This window comes from Podarcis erhardii, assembly GCF_964252035.2.
Source record: "Podarcis erhardii genome assembly, chromosome: 9".
In the NCBI taxonomy this organism is placed as follows: domain Eukaryota; kingdom Metazoa; phylum Chordata; class Lepidosauria; order Squamata; family Lacertidae; genus Podarcis; species Podarcis erhardii.
The window spans coordinates 38,816,327-38,826,990 of NC_138512.1; the positions used below are offsets into that span (position 1 = coordinate 38,816,327).

At 40.6% G+C, this 10,664-nt stretch overlaps 1 protein-coding gene across 2 annotated transcripts in view; it reads right to left on the reverse strand.

Annotated features, from left to right (window-relative positions):
• Positions 1 to 8,984: 8,984 nt before the first annotated feature.
• The window catches only part of GRIA2 (glutamate ionotropic receptor AMPA type subunit 2), a 74,571-nt gene continuing 72,891 nt past the window's right edge, over positions 8,985 to 10,664 (reverse strand). For both annotated transcript variants that reach the window (XM_081875271.1, XM_081875270.1), the window contains exon 16: positions 8,985 to 10,664. This exon is cut by the window's right edge and continues 1,260 nt beyond it. The gene's annotated coding sequence lies outside the window, so the exon portion shown is untranslated.

Sequence of the window (10,664 nt, forward strand, 5' to 3'; positions counted from 1 at the left end):
CAAAGTTCAGTCAGGCTGGAACTCAATAGTCTCCTATTGACTATTTGTAGATGCATGCATGTGGAACTGTTTTGCTGGAATACAATATGCAGACAATTTGCTGTAATATGATCCCATTGTTTAAATCTATTAGGAATCCACAATCAAGTTTACAGGGCCACCTCTAAGAAGCCTTCTATAATATGACTGCTCCCAAGAAAATGCTTTTATGAGCATGCATATATCAAAAGTGTACAAAAGCCTAGCTGATTCCCATTTTAAATCCTTTTCTACACTTATTCTGCAGAAACAGTAGGGAAAGCCATTTTGTCTGTGTGGGTATGGTTATAACTTGTCTTCTTATAAAACAAATAACACTCCTCTTTTGTATATAAAGCCTTCACTGCTGATTAATAGAAAATGATTAACTATTTTAATTAAGATGATAATAATACCTAAATACAGAGGAGTGCAATCTGTGAAGCAGCAGCAAGTACAACTGAGGCACTATTAGCCTGACACTGATAAAAATTAAATTGGTCTGCTAAAAATATGAAATCATTAAACAAGAACAAGCAATGCAAAATACTGCTGGAATGCTGGCATGACAGGTATGGCAATGTTTTCTAGGGGTGTACGTGGGCCCCCAAATTAGCCTTATATAACAAGATGATTTAAAAAAAATAAAAAATAAAAAAATAAAAAATCCAGTGCATTTCTGAATCTCTCTGCTCCAGACTGTGGTTCAGATTCCGATCTTCTCTATGATGTAAAATGAACCTCTGTGTTCCCCATTCACTCTTTTTGAGAATATAAAATGGTTATAACTTATAGCAAGAATTCTCTCTTGGTTTTATCCCTTAGCTCCGAGCTGAGGGACAGGGAAACCCAAAACTTGCAAACTTTTAAAGGGCTTTTGTTCCTGTCAAGTGGAGAGAAGGTAACACAAATGGAACAACCAGAACAGCTTGAATGCATCTATTGTACATGATGTCAAAATTGCTTCTCCCTGCTAAATTTGCTAATGCATTGTTGGGGGGAATTGCAGTGGTTGGTGTCTGGATATGTAAAATTAATTGTGCATATATATGAAATCTAACCCTGAGGAATCCTGAGCTACATATCCCTCAGCCCCACCTAATGGCACTACATGTTCAGAGTCAGGTTTCCATACCCACATCATCAGCTGGATGGGGAGTTGCATGAATCTGGTTCACCTTCCCAGTTCAAGACCTTGGGGCTGTGTGCACACTCTCCTTTTCCACACGGTATTGTTGACCTATTTGCAGAGGCTCCACGTGTTCTCCTTTGGATCAAGGAGCTAATCTATCAAGAAGGTATTGAGGCACATTCCCCATGGGACTGCCTGCAGTGCTCCTCAAGTGCATGCCATCAGAAAGAAGGGCAGAGAGCTGCAAATAGAAACTGGAACAGGGTAGGCTCCATTAATCAGAGTAGAATGTGCTATTTCCATTAGATTAGTTTATCTGCACCAGGTTATTAATACCATGTTTGTTTGCTGGACTAGGAATGGTCTGAACTCTGGTGATGGAAGCAGGGTGGCTTTCTTAAAGTATGGAAGCTTCGAGGGCATTTTCATGTTTCTCTGTCAAAGCCAGAATCTAAGTTTCTGATGCATTTTACATCGGGGGCTAAATACTGCTGGGAGACAGTGTTGATACTGGATTATTACAAATGTAACCTGTGGGACAAGGCAGGTGGTTTAACCCTGCCTGCTATGTTTGGAATATAGCTCTAGAGGCCATTGTAACAGAAACCCATGTTGTTTCAGCCATGAATGTTACATTGTGGTGTGGAGCTCAAGCACATCTGGGATGCGCCAGACCAAAGTTCTTTTAGCCTGCAAGAGACGAGCAGGGATTGAAGTTGGGCCCTACAGGTTCAGCTCAAGGAAAGGGCCCTAGCCCCATTCATCTGGTAATTTTGATATCCAGATAATATCCAAGAACAGATGATGCCAAGTATTTGTTGGAAGGATTTACAAAGGGGTTTAGTATCCCTTATTGAGGGCCGAGGGAACCATGTTTTGTAATTATGTGAGGTTGGCAGAAGAGGTGATGGGGGGTGGATAGAAACTGGGGGAAAGTAGGACATTAGGCTTCTTTTCCCATCCCTCTTTGCCTACACTGTACATCACTCCATTGTTTGTCATCCTGAAAAAAGAGCCAGAATGGTTTAGGGTGGCACACTATCTTTCATCTCCTAAAGCGGGCTCATCAAATGGTTTCCTCCTGGATCACCTGGGCTCGGTACATTATTCTTCATTTGATAAAGCAGTAAAAATAGTGCACAGATATGGCATAGGGGCTTTGATGGCAAGAACCAGCATTCAGTCCACTTTCTGACTCGTCCCAGTCTTATTGGGCTTCTGTTACAATGACCAATTTTATGTGGGTAGGGCTCTCTTGGTGGGCTGAACTATTTTATGTGTAGCATTTGAACATTCTGGTTCTTTCCTGGAATAGGATTTGGGGAGCTGAACTGGTCTTTCAGAGAGAGAGCATTATTATTTTTTTGCTGGAGCAGCTAGGGTTGGGTTAGTATATACACTTGATGCAGCAATTTCAGGATTTATCAAGAGACCTGGGAGTCTCATTGTTTGCAGATAACTCTGAGGGTTGAATGCTGTCTCAACAATCACTAAAGCATCTATTTTGTTATGCTGATTGGCTTCTATGGACAAAGTTCCCATTTGGGACTGTGGCAAAGTAAATGGGAGCTTCCCCAGGACTTCAGAACTCATTCATTCGGAATTGGGGCAGCAAATACCCAAAAGATCATTTCCTTCTCTATGAACCTTCTTGGGTGCAGATATTGGCAGAGCGTGCCCTGTTGGTTGTTCCACTGCCCACAGAAGCTTGGAGCATGAGGCGGCCATTCTCTGTGGCAGCCGCTAAATTGAGAAACTCCCTTCTGTTCCCACAGAGGTACATCTGGCACCTTCACTATTCAGCTTTTGGGGAATGCTGAAGATTAACTTCTTTACCTTGGCTTTTGACACTTGAGATTTATATTTTTAGGACTCACTGTATTTCTGTAATCTTAGGCTGTTTCAAACTGTTTTTAATATTGTGTTTTCATATTAAGGTTGTATTTTAATTGCTGTAACTCACCCTAGGGGTGAAGGGTGTGTAATAAATTGTAATCATCATCATCATCACCATCATCTGTGCATTTGGGAGTACTGCAGTCTGACATCTGTACTATTGACAGATGGAGGTCATCCGCTGTATGGTCTCTGAAGGGGAGGCAGAACTAGTGTTAACATGTGTAAATTGTTCATTATCATTGTTTTCTTCATAGGTGGCTGGGATGGAAGCCATGTTTGAGTCTTCATCATAGGCCACAAAATGGTTCTTGGGCCAGCTGTAGAGTGACACACTCAAGGTTGGAGACCTAGTTGGGGCATAGTCATATGGCAGCGGTTCAGTGGTTGTGTAGGAGGGACTTACATGGGATAGGATGTGGCTCATCTTCTGGACATGATCAAGCAGCCACCTCACATTCTGGTTCTGCATGTGGGTGGCAATGACTTTGGACTGTTGAAAGGCAAGGCTTTGATTTTAAAAACTTGTTCTGATTTTGAAGTTATTATCCAAAGGTGGCCTGGAGAGAAGATTCTTTGGTCAAATATGTTACCCAGGAGAGAGTGGTGAAGTGATCCAATAACATTAGATAGGGCACAAAGGAAGGTGGACACAAATGGCACTTGGCACCTCCTTCTGAGTCCCAAACAAACCTTTGTTGCAGATGGACAATTAGCCCCTTAGTCTCCAAGAGCTTCTGCTGCATTAAAAAACATCTGGCACCCTCCCAATTTTGATTCTTACCTTTTAATACTGGTGGGTACCAGTTGCCCACCGCCAGTTTTTCAATATATGTACAAACCATGTAATCGTGTGTCCTGCCGTTTTCTAATTTACTCCCTTGTCCTTTTCTCAGTATTAAGTTAGGCTTCAAAAAGGTGTGGCAGGTTTACTGGGGACATTGGCAGCTGGTGAGGTTGGGAAGTTGGCTGAGGTCCAACAGCAGATGCCAACCTCTCCCCTTTCTCAATGCCAGATGTGCAAATCCAGTGGCCAAGAACCCATGAGCTATAGGATTAAGGCAATTTAACATTGCCCATATTCTGAGCATATTTACCTAGAAGAAAATTCTGGTGATTTTAATGGGCGAGTGGTGCCACTGTGTGCATGTTTCCCTCTATGTTCAATGGGGCTAACTCTCTTGTAGGTGTATTTAGGGCTTGCTGTTAAAATTATGACATGACCTATTCTGTATAAACAGTGGTTTGCACCTAAAAATCAGTGCATTCTTTTCTAGATGCTTATAGACCAATTATTGTTGACTAATGCTTAAAAATCTGTTGAATTTTGCCAGGTATTTACACCAGACCTGCCTTTTCTCTCTTTTTCAAAGGACATTTGCCTGTCTCCAGTCTTCTGGGATGTCACTCATTTTCCAAGAATTCTCAAAGATTACAGCCATTGCCACTGGATCTCCAATAACATCCACAAGCAACACCCTGGGTTGTAATTCCTTCAGTGCTGAACTCATTGAAAGTACCTAGGTTTTCCTAACCTATGCTACTTGGGCTGAAGCTCCCTCTATAAATCATTTGTCCAGCTTTGTCCAGGTTGAAGACAATATCCATTTCTGGAAAACACTGGGGCAAAGCAGGAGTTAAGTCAAGTTGCTCTGTCATCTTTCCATCTCCTGAAGACCTTAGGGCAGTGTGTAAATGTGTGAATAAGTGTTTCCCGGAAGGTAAGCCCATGAGGTACACTTAAATAAAAGAAGTGTGAACATGAAAAGCAGATTTGCTTGTGGCAACAGCTTCATTGCATAGCAAAAGCAGTCATTCATCTCCTGGGGGGGGGGGGAGAGCTTTATTCTTTAAAGAAGTCTCATGATTAAACTACTTGGAGGTCTGAAGAATTTCATAATGTACAGTTCAACCCATTTCTCTCCAAGACGTCTCTCGTGCAGTTTCCAAGAAAGCACTTAAACCCCCTTTTGTATAATGTAATGCTCCGGAAAATAGAATCTTTGACAGTGCCATACCATCCAAAACAAATACATCTTCTAAATGTGGGTTATAAAGGTTTCATTTAACATGCTACAGCTATCTATAAAGGGGCCATAGCTCAACAGAAGAGCACATAGTTTGCATGCAGAATGACCCAGGCTCAATCCCTGGCACCTCTCGGTATGACTGGGAAATATTTCTGCCAGGAACCCTGGAGTTCCACTGGCAGTCAGTGTGGACAATGGTCTGTCTTGATATAAGGCAGCTTTGCATGTTCCTCAACGACTGCAATATGAAAGACCCCCACCATTCCCAATCTGAGGTCATGTTTTTACTGTATGGATTTGCTGTGTGTTGTAGACTTGTGTGCATGGTTATATCTTACTGATCTAAGTCATAATAATATCAAGCTAGTAGTGAAGGAGTAGCCTTACTAAAGCTAATGGGATTAACTTTAGTCAAGACTGTTCCCAAGGGGAAATTCTCTGGGCTGCGGATCAGGGAGCTGTAGTATTTTCAATTGCATTAAATAGTAAGTCCTTTTTCCCAAAAGAAAGAGGGAACTAGAAAAATAATAATAATAACAAAGATTAGAAGAAATATACTAAATGTTACAGGGTAGTACTTGACTCAACAAATAAAATCTTACTTGTACTATAAAGGACAGTTAAACCAGAGGTTGGCAAGGTTTACCTCGCCAAGGCCAGTTCACTACAGTGGAGATCCCTCCGTGGGCCAGACTGCGCCCACGTGTGAGCGTACCTGCTTGTGATTTCTGGCATCTGCATCTGCGCAGACGCAATTTCCGGCACTGCGGAAGCGAGTCCCCGCACTGCGCTGGTTTAGCGCAACGTGCGGGGACTCGCCGAGTGGGCGGCTCAGTTCGGGGGTGGCTCATGGGTCAGTTAAATGACCCCCATGGGCCGCTTGTGGCCAATGGGCCTTAGGTTGCCTATCCCTGAGCTAAACGATAAGATAGTCATCCCACAGCATATTGCTGTACCAGAATCTTGTCAGAAAGTGAAGTCAGTGAGTTGAAGCAAACTAAATACTAGCAAATTCACTACATAACTGATATTGTAAAAAATAATAACAGCTTCATATTAAGTCTATCAACACCAGCATATGAATGCACAAGAGTGTGGCTGTATCCACAGCAATCCTAGTGTAACATCACAAAATGTGGTATTTCAGAACTGTTGTTCCAACAACTCAAATATATACATTTGCTAACATATTGTTGATATTGGAGAGGAACCTATCAACATAGAAACAATATATGTGAGCTTGACTGAGTAAACTGACTGTTCAACTCCTTTGATCTGTGGAAGTGACACAGTCACAGGTGCCACATAATACACCTTGCATGCTTGTAAGAAATTAACCTTTAAGTGTGGCAGTGTCCAAATTTTGGAACTCTCTGCCACTCCAAGCCATCCCACTGTTTGAGTCAGTGTTTTGGGGTTGGTGGCTCAATTGTCCCTTTCTGCTACTACCCTTTCCATGACTACTACTTCAACAATGTTTCATTTCTTTTTTGGCCCTATTTCCAGCGTGTTCGTGAACGGTGTATACCTATAAATTTTATTTGGTCCCTCAAATTTGAAGAAAACTAGAAAAATGCACAAGTAAACAATTCCTACACCTGATATCGCACAGCAATATGAAATTTACCATGGGTTTACTTTCTTTTCTGTCCATATTTATCACTATTCCTAGCATGCTCTTGAATGGAGGTGCATAAACACAGACATACACGAAGCGCCGGATTTACGTATAAGCTAAACAAGCTATAGCTTAGGGCCCCACTCTCTTGGGGGTCCCCGAAAATTTCACTGTTAATATACTTCATCTTAATTCTATTTCAGTTCAACAATTACTTGGATAAAATACATGTTTTGTTATGCGCAAATGGCTTTAGATACCTATTAGGTCCGTAAATTATGATATAGGATATATTCAACACACACAAAAAAAATTGTTGTTGACAAAGTACAGCTGGACATATAAAGGGACCCGTTACCTTCAGTAGCTTAGGGCCTCATCAAACCTAAATCCAGCCCTGCATACACACAAAAACACATTTTGATTCTCACATTTGCACAAACCCATAAAACTATGAAAGTGTGTGCTGATAATTTACAATGGCCTGACAGTGTGCTTTTGAGCTGTTTGTGGCTGAGGAATTTGTAAAAAACAACAACAAGGTGAGCATCTGTGACCTTGGTTGGCATCCATGTGTCTTGGGAGGCACTGGAGGAGTGTGCCTTTGGGGGTTACTAATTTGGCATAAAAGAACCGAAAAATTAGAAGGCAGAGACAAACAAATGGAAATGCCTGCTGGTATGAATGCTCCTCAAGTACAAATTCAGATATGTGCAGGTGTGGACTATTCCGGTCTAATTCAGATGGGGAAAAGTAGATTAACAGCTATATAATTTTCTCATGTGGACAAGCCTGTACTATTACCATAGTTGTTATGAAAATATCATATAAGTGCATGGCAAAAGATGAGCTTTTGCCATTTGGATCTTATGCGGCTATCTAACTACTAAGATGTGAGCCTAAATATGGATTCTTATTTCACAAACGGAACAATTTTAGAGGGACTGAATGAATTCCCAAGCCTGAGCCACCTACGCCAGAGCCCAAAGCAGAGGCAGAGACAGAGGCAGAGGCAGAGGCAGAGGCAGAGGCAGAGGCAGAGGCAGAGGCAGAGGCAGAGGCAGAGGCAGAGGCAGTGTTGCCCATGCCAGAGCCTGAACCAGAGCCTGGGTTGCCTGTGCCAGAGTTAGAGTCTGAACCAGATCCACCCACGCACAGTTTCAAATTTTTATTATTTTTTTAAACCCCAGATCCAGGACATTTGCTTTAAAGATGGGCATGTAGGACCCTAAAAAGAGGACAGGTCCAGGAATTCCTGGATGTATGGCCACCCTAAATAAGCTTACACTAGAACTAGACAATTTAAATTTATCATACTTCTGCTGCTTTGCTGCTGTCAGAGATCAGACTCAAGAGGATGAGATGGAGGAGGAGAACTGGTGGGGGTCACACACACACCCCTTCTCCTGACGCTGCAGGAGAAGAGGGAGACAGCCTTGATTTACAGCAGGGCTTGGAGAAGTTTGAGGAAGGTCACAGCGCAGAGACAGGTGAACAAAGGAGTTGGGACGTGTTAGAAGCAGCGGGGGAGGGAGGGGGGGAATTGTGACAGGGCAACCAGCTGACACATCACTGGAGAGTATTTCTGACCCCCCTTCTTCCAGAACTCGGCGTTCATTAAGGGTGCAGGAACAACGGAACCAGAGACTTTTGACCACAAACAGCCACCGGTAAGGGAGGTGCTGTTGCTAGAAATGTGGGAGGAGTAGCCCAGATTGGAGCATTTTAAGGCTTGTTGCGTTCTTTTGTCTCTCACTATTAGGATTGGGGAAAAAACTCATTAAAAAGAACTCTACCTTGTTTTCTCTGCTCTTGCTGCAATCAGGGGAGGAATAACGTTCCCAAAGCCTTGACAGCTGAATGAATCCACATTCCCCATATCCACAAAGAACAATCTATTAATGTATATTGAATTATGTCTTGTTCTTCTGATTTTCGTTTTGTATATTGCCCTGGAAAATGTTATCTAAAGTGTTTAAGAAGTCCTGTTACCGCCCCTGCCCCCCATTTGTGATACAACTAACAACGAGAATCATGTGAATTTTATATATATATATATATATATATATATATATATATATATACAGTTTGCATACAGTAGACGTCAGAATATGTCCCATGGGAGGGCATATAGTTCCTTGGTAGGAATCTCCCAGGCAAAATTCAAATGAGAATATTCCTCTGCTTTAGGAAGAGTTTTTCCTTCTTTCTTTTTTTTAATAAAAAACATCTCAAAGCATGTTTCTCTGAGTAAGTACCATATATAAATAATACTAAACAAACCACTTAATAATAATTTGCCTTTTTAAAAAAGAACAAAATTTTATGTATGATTGAAGTTTGTACAACACTTCAGAAAAGCCATCATGTGTTAGATTTAAAAATAAATCAGAAGCGGATTTTTCTTTCTTTCTTTCATATAAGTACACATGAAAAACTGGAAATGATTCTGGCTTTACAAGCCTTTAAAAGTGAATGACCAGCTTTGTACTGATACCCACTTAACAAAGCAGAAATAAAGATACCATATACTGTGTAAACAAAAGGGTACAGTAAAGGACATTTTGAAATTTACACAAGAATTAGTTCAAAACATTTTGGTTGTTCCATAACAGTTTCCTATAAAATGAATTTTAAAAACCCCTAGACAGCTGTCATCATTCTTCACTATTGTTTCCACTTAAATGCACACAGAATACTTTATATAGCAATATACTGGTGTACTGTAACATGGATATTAAATTATGATTACCTTTTTTTAAAAAAAAAAAAATGAGATGTTTATAACCCAGTCAACATTATTGGCAATTGAAATATTGAAATACCCATACATTATGTATTTTCGTCATGTTGGTAAGTATAAAAACATGAAAATATAACTTTACATTATTTCCTTTATATACAGTAGTTCAGGCTTGACAAAGAAAGATTTGTACACTACACTTTTAAGAGAAGTAGGCCCAGAGGTACAATAAAATAAATTTTCCATTGTATGCAGGAGTGAAATGATCTCTTTTGTCAAAAGGAAACTGGCTGGGAGTATCATATAAAAATGACTATAAATGGCCACTGAAGCACGGAACGGTACTAATACCCAATGCAGTCTACTGCACCTCACTTTCCTGATTAGATGTGGACAGGACAACTGTAGATCACCATAAATTGGCTCCTGAGAAATGGGAAGTTTTTAGCATTAGAAGGTGCGATACCACAGGAAATCAGCATTAAAAGTTGTCACAACTATCAGTTCTGTGTGCATGAGGTGGGTGAATGAAACCTACATATACCTGTGCCAAAGAGCAGGGATTTAAAATTGGCAACAGATTTACAGTGTGGCGTTTCTCTTCATGGACGTTAAAATAAATGAGCATCCAAGTTTAAGGAAAACCCAGAGGACAGAAGGTTTTTCAGTCACACCTGCACCATTTAGTCTATAGCGGAGGATCAACTAAATAGAAATCCTTTTCGCATCGGCAGAAATGTAGCAGCACCACTCCTGCAGAATAATATTACTTTTATCAGTAGGTCTGGGTACCTGAAAGTGTTTCAATGAAATGATGGGCTGATTCACTTAAAACAATACTAGAAAAGCACTCACTGTAAATATTACTCTTTTAAATCCATTTATTGTTATAAATACAGTAATTGTATCTCAAAACTTAGGGCTATTATGAAAATTAACAGAAAGGAACATTGTCAAGGTTTTCCCCCCTCCAGAAATTAACTAGGATTTGTTCTTTACTTCTGAGGCTTTAAATAGCCCTCTCCTTAGAATCAGGAGTGACTAAAAATCTCAATTTCAGTTATTCCCATGGTTAAGGAACCAATTCTGGTATATTATTATAATCATCTAAATTTCGTATTTTTAGCTTTAGTGCAGAATATCCCTGAATTCTATAAAGCCTATCTCAAATTGTAACATCTTAATCAAAAGACAAGATTGACACACACCTGCCTGCTTGATATCCAG